We start from the raw sequence: 9,916 nt of genomic DNA, 5'->3' as shown, positions 1-9,916 counted from the left end.
CTTTGTTGACAACGCTCTTCTCCGCGGACACGCGCTACCGCCTCTTGAAGGACTTGGTGGCCCCGAGGCATGGTCTCCTGGACACTCAGTGCCCGGTGCCTCCCATTGCTACACCCTCCTGCAGACGGGCGTTGGGGGTCCTGCCGTGCCCTGGCCGGCCCCCTGAACCGGGTCACCAGCGCCCGCGTCACTGCGCCCTAGGCTCCCTGACACACATCCCCGTTCCTCCACTGGCTCTTGCCTCGCTGGTGCTGGGGCTGGAGCAAGACCCCGGGAGGACACGGTTGTTGGGGGACGGTGGCAGCCGCAGGGGGCATGGGGGAGTGAGCCCGGTCACACCAAGAGCCTGCGGGGGGACGGGTGCGAAAGGAAGCAGGTGTGTCTTTACTGGGCCTCAGGCCAGCACCGGGGACCTGCGGGCCAGCCAGGTGGACGGGAGGGGGGGCACAACCCGCCAGGCCAGCCAGCTTAGGCCCCTCCACCCGGCCTGCAGGTCAGGAGAGAGGCTGAGCCTGGGGACACCATGGAGGCCACAGCCACGGCCCCTGTGCTGCCCGTGGGTGCCGGCGGCAGCGACCCCGAGTCTGCGGCCCTCTGCTGCTTCTGTTTCTCCTGGAATCTCATCTTCCTGCCCCTCCACCAGCCTCCCTGGACGAGGCTCAATAGCCAAGCAGACGAGCTCCTTGTCGGTTTTGTGAAAAGGCCTGTTTCAGGCTGGGAGCTCCGCAAACACCCACAGGCCGGCTCCTGTATACAGTGGTGCTCCGCGTCCGCACCGCCGCCACGGCCCGGGCTCCCAGGCCGCCCGCGATGGAGGGGCTGCAGCCACCCTGAGCAGACCTGGGCTGAGGCCCACCTGCCGGCCTGTGCCCGGGACACAGCTTCCTCCTGCAACAAGGTGACTCCCAGCGGACATGAGGGGCAGTCATGGGCCCAGTGCTCTCTCTGGCCTGTTCCAGTCGCACTGGAGCCGCGGGAAAGACCAGGTCACAGAGCGCATTTGGGCAAAGGGCAGTTCCTGCTGGAGGGGCACGGGGTGGGGCAGCTGCAGCATGTGCTCTGTGCTTTCACGCCGCACTGCGTGCGAGCTCCATGAACGAGGGGCTGGCCTCTGGGGTTTTCTTCTATACTCGGCGCTACATGATTTTTTGAATTATGCAATTTCTTTCAGTCGAAGTAGTCAGTTTACAATGTTGCACCAGTTTCTGGTGCACAGCGTCATGTTCCAGTCCTGTACATACAGACATACACTCTTCTTCATGTTCTTTTTCATTAGACGGTGAGAATGTAAACTGGCGCAGCCACCATGGAAAACAGTCTGGAGGCTCCTTATAAAAACTACAAACAGACTTGCCCTAGGATCCAGCAGTCCCACTCCTGGGCGTATATCCGGAGGGAACTCTAATTCGAAAAGACACCTGCACCCCCATGTTCACAGCGCCACGGTTTACACGCACCTTCGGCCAAGGAAACGCAATTATGAAGGAGCGGCGAGGGCCACCCTGGGGGACGCGTCCTGCTGCAACCACTCCAGCCACGTCGCGTCGCCGGCTGCTCCAGGCAGTGCGCAGCTGGCACAAGCCCCAAGAGCAGCCGGCCCCGGGAAATGCCGCCGTCGCTGGGCGGACAGACGGCTCAACCCCCGTGTCGCCGAGAGACCAAGTACTCCGTTCTGACCTCCGGGAGCAGACGCTGTCCGGGTGTCCGAGGAGCCACGGCCCTGACCCAGGGAGGCTGTCGCCACTGACGCGACGCCTCCACGGAACCCACACCCTGATGCACAATTAAAGGCGTCACTTGCCGGAGCAACCGGAGTCGACCCAGGAATAGAAAACCGCGTCGAGTTTTAGCAACGGCTGCGAACCAGTTACGGGATGATGTATTAGATTCATTAAATCTAAAAGCCCAGATTTAAAAAATTATTTGTTTCAGACGTCAGGGTGTTTTCTACATAATTCAGGAGCTAACGATCTGGTTGCACTGGAACTTCTCATGAAAACATTAAATGTGTTTTGGTTCCGAGCGTGTCCTTCCTTCACAGGCTGCGTCCGACCCCCGCTGTTTTAACCCTTCCCTTCCCGCCTTCGTCTTCGTGTTCCGTGCTCGCTGAGTTTCTCCTCTTTCCTCTGCGGCCCTTCCACAGGAGGGCCCCATCCTCACGTCAGTTTGTGCAGGGTCCCCTGCGAGGGGACGGGGGAGGGGTGGGGGGAGATGCTCAGAGCAGCCCTGGGGCCCGGGCAGCCATCCGGGGTGGGACGGTCCCCGTGGTGGGAAAACAAAAGAGGTCAAATGCTCTGCTGTTCAGAACCGCCACGCACGGGTCCTGAGAAATTCCCTGCTCCCTGTGAGCTGTCAGGTCTGTTTAAACAGCAGCAAAATAACATCATCGACGGAATAACAACACAGAACAATTGAACCTGGCGGCTGGCGTAGAAAGGAGGGCCGCGCTGTGGACCAGCAACCTCCCCTCGGCTGACACAGCGGCTCCTGTCCAGGCGAACGTCTTGGACCCAGGAACCCGGCGCCCCCATACCTGCAGGACACCGGGTGGGGGACGCAAGGTGCTCACTGACCACAGGCCGGCCTGAGCCTCACCCGAGACACAGAGCAGATCCTGGGAATGGCCGACACGCTGGACGTGGAGCAACTGCCAAGACGCGAACCTTCTGGCCTCACCACCGCCCCCGGGACCAGATGCTGCCCGGGCCCTGAGGCAGAGGAGCTGCTGCTGCCCTGGACGCTGTGCAGACCGGGGCCTGCCCGGAGGAAGGGGGTCCTGCCAGTGGGGCTGGCGCTGCAGGGGAGGCAGCTGGCCTGACACGTACGTAGGAAGAAGCCAGTTGCGCGGCCTGTGAGATCGGCCGCCACAGGCTGCCCATTTCAGGCAGGAGCCTGGGGTGACCACAGGGCTGTGATTATTGACCACAGGTCCTATTTCAGGGCGGCGCAGCCACACGGTGTCACCGATGGCCCCTCGGGGACCGTCTGGCCCTGTGGGTGGGTAGGCTGAGGCACGCGGAGGGCAGGCAGCTTCCCGAGGCGTAGCCAGGCAGGGTTGGCTCAGGGCTGGGCTGGGTGGCGTCCAGCATCAGGGCAGCTGAGCTGGTCTGCAGGGGCCCCCAGGCCGTCTCCAGTGTGGGTCTGAGATGTAACGTCTTCTGGGGTGGCGCTGGGCTGAGCAGGGGTCCAGGGCAGGGCCAGGCCACAGCGAGTCTTCCTTCTGGTCCTTGGGGCTCATAGGCAACCCGGGAGCATGGTCTCCGCTGAGTCCCCAGGGGAGGTGGGTGTGCAGACTGTCACGTCTGCTGACACAGGTGGACTGCAGTTAGTCCCCCCTCCCTGGGCCACCTGGGAACTGCTGACTGAGGGCGCATTTCAGGTCGGGCTGTAGCATTGAGGTAGGAGCGCTGGGGTTTGCGCCAGATCCGAGGTGCAGGCATCATAACCTTAGAGGTTGACGTGGACATAATGGACCTGTGAAGGGACTGTGATGAGTGACATCTGTGAGGGCCGGGCTCAGGTGAGGGGAGGGAGAGGAGTGGGGGAGGGAGGAGGGGGCACAGGGGTAACAGCTGCAGAAGCACCAGGCCACGTTCCACTGGGACCACCACTGTCAGCAGCACCTGAAGGCTGTCCTGGCACGTGTGCCCGTGTGTGCACGTGTATGCGCGTGTGTGGAGGTGTGCGTGTATGTGCGTGTATGTGTGCATGTGTGTGGACGTGTGCGTGTATGTGTGTGCATGTGTGTGTATGTGTGTGTGTGCACGTGTTTGCACGTGTGTGGATGCAGCTGCAGCAAAGGTGCTGGGTGGACAGGACACCAGCCATTCTGGGAAACCCATTTCACTCTGAACACAGAGGCTGATCTGTGAGGTGTCCCCCTCATCCCCAATCGTGTGTACATCAAAGGTGTGACTGTCACCGTTTGGGGGGAGAGGCTGTATTTCAGTAAAAATGCCCACTGACTGGCTGGCCGATGTCGGGTTGCTCCTGTCTGGGCTCAGTGGTCGGCTCACCGGCTCCCGGGCCAGTCCTGCCATCGGGGACTGAGCCGCCCTCAAGGTGCCACGTTCCCCGGCAGCTCCGCTCCCCGTGGTTTGGGTTTGCCTTCCCCCGACTAGCGACGTGAGCGCCTTTTCCTGTGTTTATTTCTCACTACGTACCTTCTCTACTGAGTCGTAGGAGGTCCTCGTCCTCCACTGGGGCTGCGTGGACGCGTCTCTCCATCTTCTGAGGAGCAGAAGTTCTGATGCTGATGAAGCCGATTTGTTGATCTCTCCCTTTGCTGGTTTTTACCCCTTGATCCCTACGAACCTGTGCGTGGTTCCTGCGGCGCCCTCTCCCCGTGCTTTCGTGTAGGCGCTGTGTGGTTCCAGCGTGCGTGTCTGGGGCCACGACCCGTTTCCAGCCCGGCTTCCCAGAGCCGCTCGTGTGAAGACGGACTCCCCCCATGGTGCGGGCTGGCGTCTTGTGGCCGCCGTCCTCTGAAAGTGTCCCTTCCTTCCCGCCTGCCGCCGTCTGTCACCCATCGGGCACATCTCCTGAAGAGTCTGCACAGCTTAAAGGAGATTCACTCAATAAAAAACAGTTAAATTCTTAAAACAAGACATAAAGACCAAGGAAGTGTGAGGCCGTGAGATGAGGGCAGGGCAGACGGGGTTCGGGGTAACAGCTGAAGTTCCACAGGCACCGTCCAGGTGACGTAGGAAGGGAGAGGCTCTTTCTCGGGGGACGGGAGGCCTCACAAAGCAGCGCCCAGCCTGGGAAGCAGACCTTCCCCAGCCTGTAGCATCCTGCAGAGGAGGGGGTGGGGGTGGGGGTGGGTCCCAACCCGGGTGGGTCCCAACCCCGGGACGGCGGTGCACCGACAGACCCCATGAGGCTGTCTCTCGGCTCCCCGGCTCCCAGCCAGGGGCGTTGGGGGACATGACTGGTCTTCCAGCTTCCAGAGGGTCTCCCTCGGGTTTAGAATGGACACAGGATCCTGAGGGGCTGGTCACTCCCCGACTGCCCTCCGTCAGCCCCGTGCTGCCCACCCCGCCCTGGAGGTGCAGAGCTGTGTGGACCCTCCAGCCACGGCCGGAGGGAGTGGTGAGCACGGGGCTGGAGGAGGAAACCCCTCACTGGACGCACTGGAGGGGCCGCTCCCTGCATCTGCCCCACTGAGCTGCCCCAGCTGCCCATTCCAGGCAAACCAAGACCTTGGCTGGGCCCAGAGACACTGGGCAGGTCTGGTCTGGGCCGCGTGAGGCCCTTGGGGCCCCCGCACCCTCGATGCCTCGGCGGAGCTCCCGGCCCAGTGGCAGCGCCACGCCCCACACGGGTGTGTCCCACTGGCCCCGAGGGCGGGTTTTATGGAAAACCTCAGGAGTAACGCACAGGAGAGCAGGAACAATTCTAGTTTACTGAACAATTCATTTTCTTGGGCAAAAGCCTTGCAGGAAAGGTAAGGGAATTTGGTGAAGGTGCTTCTAGCAATGGCCTCCTCAGAGGTGATGTGGGGCCCCCCGGAGAGCCCGCCCCACACAGGCTGCTGCTCCCACAGTGGGAGGAACAGCTGCCACCTCCTGGGATTTGCCAGCTCTCAGCGCAGGAATCTCAGGGCCACTTGCAGACTGGTGAGCCCCGCTCCCTGGTGGGGGTTGAGCTGCCCCCACCCTGGTGCGGGGGCCAAGTGTTGGGGGAAGGGTCCTCACACTCGGGCTCTGTCCAGAGACCCTCCTACTGCGCTCTGTCCCAACCCTGGGGCCCCGTGGGCAGGCAAGGCTCACCGCGTTCCAGTGCAGAGGGACCCCGCGCTTGGTCTGACCCTCTGCTCCCGCTGTCTCGACGGTCTTCATCATTTTTCAACAAGGTCTCACATTTTCATCTTGCACCAAACCCTGAAAATTAAGCAGCCAGCCCTACTGGAAGGTCAGAGGGCCTGTCCTCCGGCCAGCGGGGCGTGGTGAGGGGAGAGACAGTGGGGGCGGGTGTGTGGGCAGGCTGGGCTGCAGGCACCCTCGACAGCAGCCCCTCCCTGCAGCTCTGTCACCACCCTGAGGAATCAGGGGACAGGAACCGCTCCAAGCTCCTCCGTCTGGCCAAGCGTGGGGCCTGGGCCGGCGTTCATGTCTCTCCGGAGCACAGACCCTGCACCTGTGGGAGGTGGGGGGCTCCCTGGTGCCACACGGTCAGGGCCCTGTCCATCTATCCCTGGGCCGGGGCCAGATCCCTGCCTGGCACATGGCGGCCTCAGGACACCACTGCTGGATCTGGGGATGGTCGAAGCCGAGGGCCCTTGAAGGGGGACACAGGAAGGTCAGCCTGGCGGCCTCGTGCCTGTGCCCCTCCTGGCCCGCACCGCCCGCACCGCCGCACTGGAAAATGTCCGTTGTCACAGCTGCTTTTCATGTATAACTAGTTTAGAATCAACTGTCAAAAGTGACTCCTACACCTAGGCTGTCAAAAGCCTTCAGCCCCAGGAAACTCTCAGCGAGCAACCCCACGTCCGTGCTATCGGCACTTTTCACCAGGAGGTTTCTTTGTTTCTGCTCCGAGGCAAAAATGATCCTTTACAAACCTCCCTCAAAAATGTTTTGAAAGCAGAGCCTATGAAATGCACACCCAGAGAAAACCGGAAACAAAACAGAAACGAAGAGACCACGGCCGAGCGGCACCCGCTCTCTCCCTGAAGACCCGGCGTCGTTTCCTCCCGGGCCGCGCCGGTGAGGACACGCGCTCCAGCACGACTCAGGCCGATTAACGCTCAGGCTCCACAGCTGCGAACGCCCGGGAGGGGCCCCGGCTCGCCTGCTCGCCCAGGTGCTCTCGGGCTCTGGAGGCAGAGAAGGCGGGTGGGGGGTCCTCCTACGGGAAGACCCTCAAGTATCAGCCTCGGGTCGAGGGGCTTCAGGCCGCAGGGACGAAACTGTGGAGGGCATCAGGGTCTTGGAGATGTCGGCGAAGCGGGGCCAAAACCCTCACAAGTACGCGATGTTAGGAGGAGATTATTTTCCATGAACAACCTGGATACACTCAGCAAACCAGGCTGGACTCTGACCTTCGTTTGCTTTGGGAGGGTCAGCGGCTGGTGGCAGACACGGGGGCACGCTGGGCGGCTGAACCGTCCTTCCTCCAGAGAGCTTGGGGGCCACACCCACTTGCTGCCAGAGGGCCCAGATGCTGGGGCAGAGCCCGAGCCACTCCGCTCGGCAGGGACACGGCACACCCTCTGGTGTTGGTGTCGCGTCCTGGCCTGGAGCTCTAGGCGGGGACGTTGCTCTTGTCCCGAGACCCACACGCGGGCCAGTTTGGCCCTGGTCTGGACGGGGAGGCAAAGTAAAGGGACCCTAAGAGCTTCCACACTGTATGTTGGTGTGAGGCTGTTTACAGAGAGGATCGAAATTCACCTGTTGTGCTCAGCTCTGGGTGAGGACGACCCCAGGCTGCTCTTCGGCCACCCCCCAGCCCTGTCCACCGCCTTGGGCTTATCTAGGTGATCCGACCATCTGGAGCCTCCGGATCCCAAAGTACCCTTGCTGGAGAACATTGGATGCTGGTGACCCAGCCCAGAGGACACAGGCCAGACCTTGGCCTGGTGACCCGTGGAAGCCCGGTTCCTGTGGCCACTCAGCTACTGCGGGGCTAAAACTGCACACATCAGAGCTGCAGATTCACAGAGCCCGAGACGGGGTGTGGGGGGGCATCAGCGAGGGAACCTGGAGGAAGGGAGGGACACTGTGAGTGACGGACAGACCTTGCAGAAGTGGACAGACAGTGTGGAAGCACAGAGACACGTCCTGGAAAGGAGCAGAGTTGGAGGACCCACGCTTCCCGATTTAAACCCTAACTGCAAAGCCACGCTTGTCCAGACCCTGGTTCTGGCACAAGGACACACGCACGGATCAGTGGGGCGGAGCTGGGAGTCCAGAAATAGACCCTCACGTTCACCGTCAGCTGATTTGCAGCAGAGGCACACGAGTAATTCACTGGGGAGCGGACAGTCGTCTCAACATGTGATGCGGGGGCAGCGGACAGCCACATGCAAAGAGACAGATCTATTTAAACAAGATGGGCTTGATCAGAATGGACCAGAGGCCTGAACAAAAGAACTAAAATTATAAACCTCCTAGAGGAAAACAGAGGAGTAACACCTCGTGCCTTGGGTCAGGCAATGATTTCTTAGAAACAACACATAAGCACAGCAATTAAAGAAAACACTGATGGATTAGATTTCAAAAAACACCGTAATGAAAATGAAAAGGACAAGCCACAGAGGAAAGGGAATATTTGAAATCATACGTCTGATAAGGAACTGCATCCAGAACATATAAGGAGCTCTTACGACTCAGTGATGGTACGACAACCCAGAGAGTGGGCGAAACGTTGAAGGGACGTCCCATCAGAGAAGACGAAGGAATGGCCGGTAAGTGCTCTACAGACGCCCCCACGGGGCAGGGCGAGCCGTGAGTCGGAGCCACGGGCCGCAGACGCCCTGGGAGGGGTGCGCGGAGGGAGACAGACGCTGACGGCGCCGGGAGGCTCGGGGAGCCTGGCGCCCACCCAGGCCGATGGTGGGAGCAGAGGTGCTGCAGCCGCTTGGGAAAGCCGTCCGGAGGCACCCTAAAAGCTCCTACCAGGCTCCCCTTCTGACCACAGCTCCACTCCCGGAAATCTGTCCGAGAGGAAGGAAGGCGCACGTCACACGCAGACCCGTGCCGTGGTCCCAGGAGAAAGCAGGAGCCACGCGGTGTCCGCACCGACGAGGGGTCCATCGCACGGGGGGCGTTCGGGCCCCGGACACATGGACGGGCCCTGAAGCACGGTGCTCGGGGAGAGAAGCCCCCGCCGTGTGACCCCATTTCTAAAAAGCGCATCGACCAGACAAGCCCCCGAGACAGGAAGTGGGCTCACGCTCACCGGGCTGGTGGGCAGGGGCTTGCCTGCCAGGGGTGTGGAGGGGCCCTGCAGGGAGCCCTGGGGGGAGAGGGCCCCCGGGCCCCCTCTCCCACCCTCCACCCTGACCGACCATGGCTTCTCCCCCTCCGGGTCCAGGCCAGGCCCTGCACAACGGCTGTTTACTGCACAAATGAGCCAGAAATTCTCGATGGAAACAACAAACACACAAAGTCAGGGTGTGCGGGACACAGAGACAGACAGAGAGAAACAGGGAGACAGAGAGAACAGGGACACAGAGACAGAGAGAAACAGGGAGACGACAGAGAGAAACAGGGAGACAGAGACAGAGAGAAACAGGGAGACGACAGAGAGAAACAGGGAGACAGAGAGAAACAGGGACACAGAGACAGAGAGAAACAGGGAGACAGAAACAGGGAGACAGAGAGAAACAGGGAGACAGAGACAGAGAGAAACAGGGAGACAGAGACAGAGAGAAACAGGGAGACAGAGAGAACAGGGACACAGAGACAGAGAGAAACAGGGAGACAGAGAGAAACAGGGAGACAGAGACAGAGAGAAACAGGGAGACGACAGAGAGAAACAGGGAGACAGAGACAGAGAGAAACAGGGAGACAGAGAGAAACAGGGACACAGAGACAGAGAGAAACAGGGAGACAGAAACAGGGACACAGAGAGAAACAGGGAGACAGAGAGAAACGGGGAGACAGAGAGAAACAGGGAGACAGAGACAGAGAGAAACAGGGAGACAGAGAGAAACAGGGACACAGAGACAGAGAGAAACAGGGAGACAGAGAGAACAGGGACACAGAGACAGAGAGAAACAGGGAGACAGAGAGAAACAGGGAGACAGAGACAGAGAGAAACAGGGAGACAGAGAGAAACAGGGACACAGAGACAGAGAGAAACAGGGAGACAGAGAGAACAGGGACACAGAGACAGAGAGAAACAGGGAGACAGAGAGAAACAGGGAGACAGAGACAGAGAGAAACAGGGAGACGACAGAGAGAAACAGGGA

This window comes from Vicugna pacos, chromosome 11 (genome assembly GCF_048564905.1).
Source record: "Vicugna pacos chromosome 11, VicPac4, whole genome shotgun sequence".
NCBI classification, from domain to species: domain Eukaryota; kingdom Metazoa; phylum Chordata; class Mammalia; order Artiodactyla; family Camelidae; genus Vicugna; species Vicugna pacos.
This window is presented reverse-complemented; position numbering follows the sequence as displayed.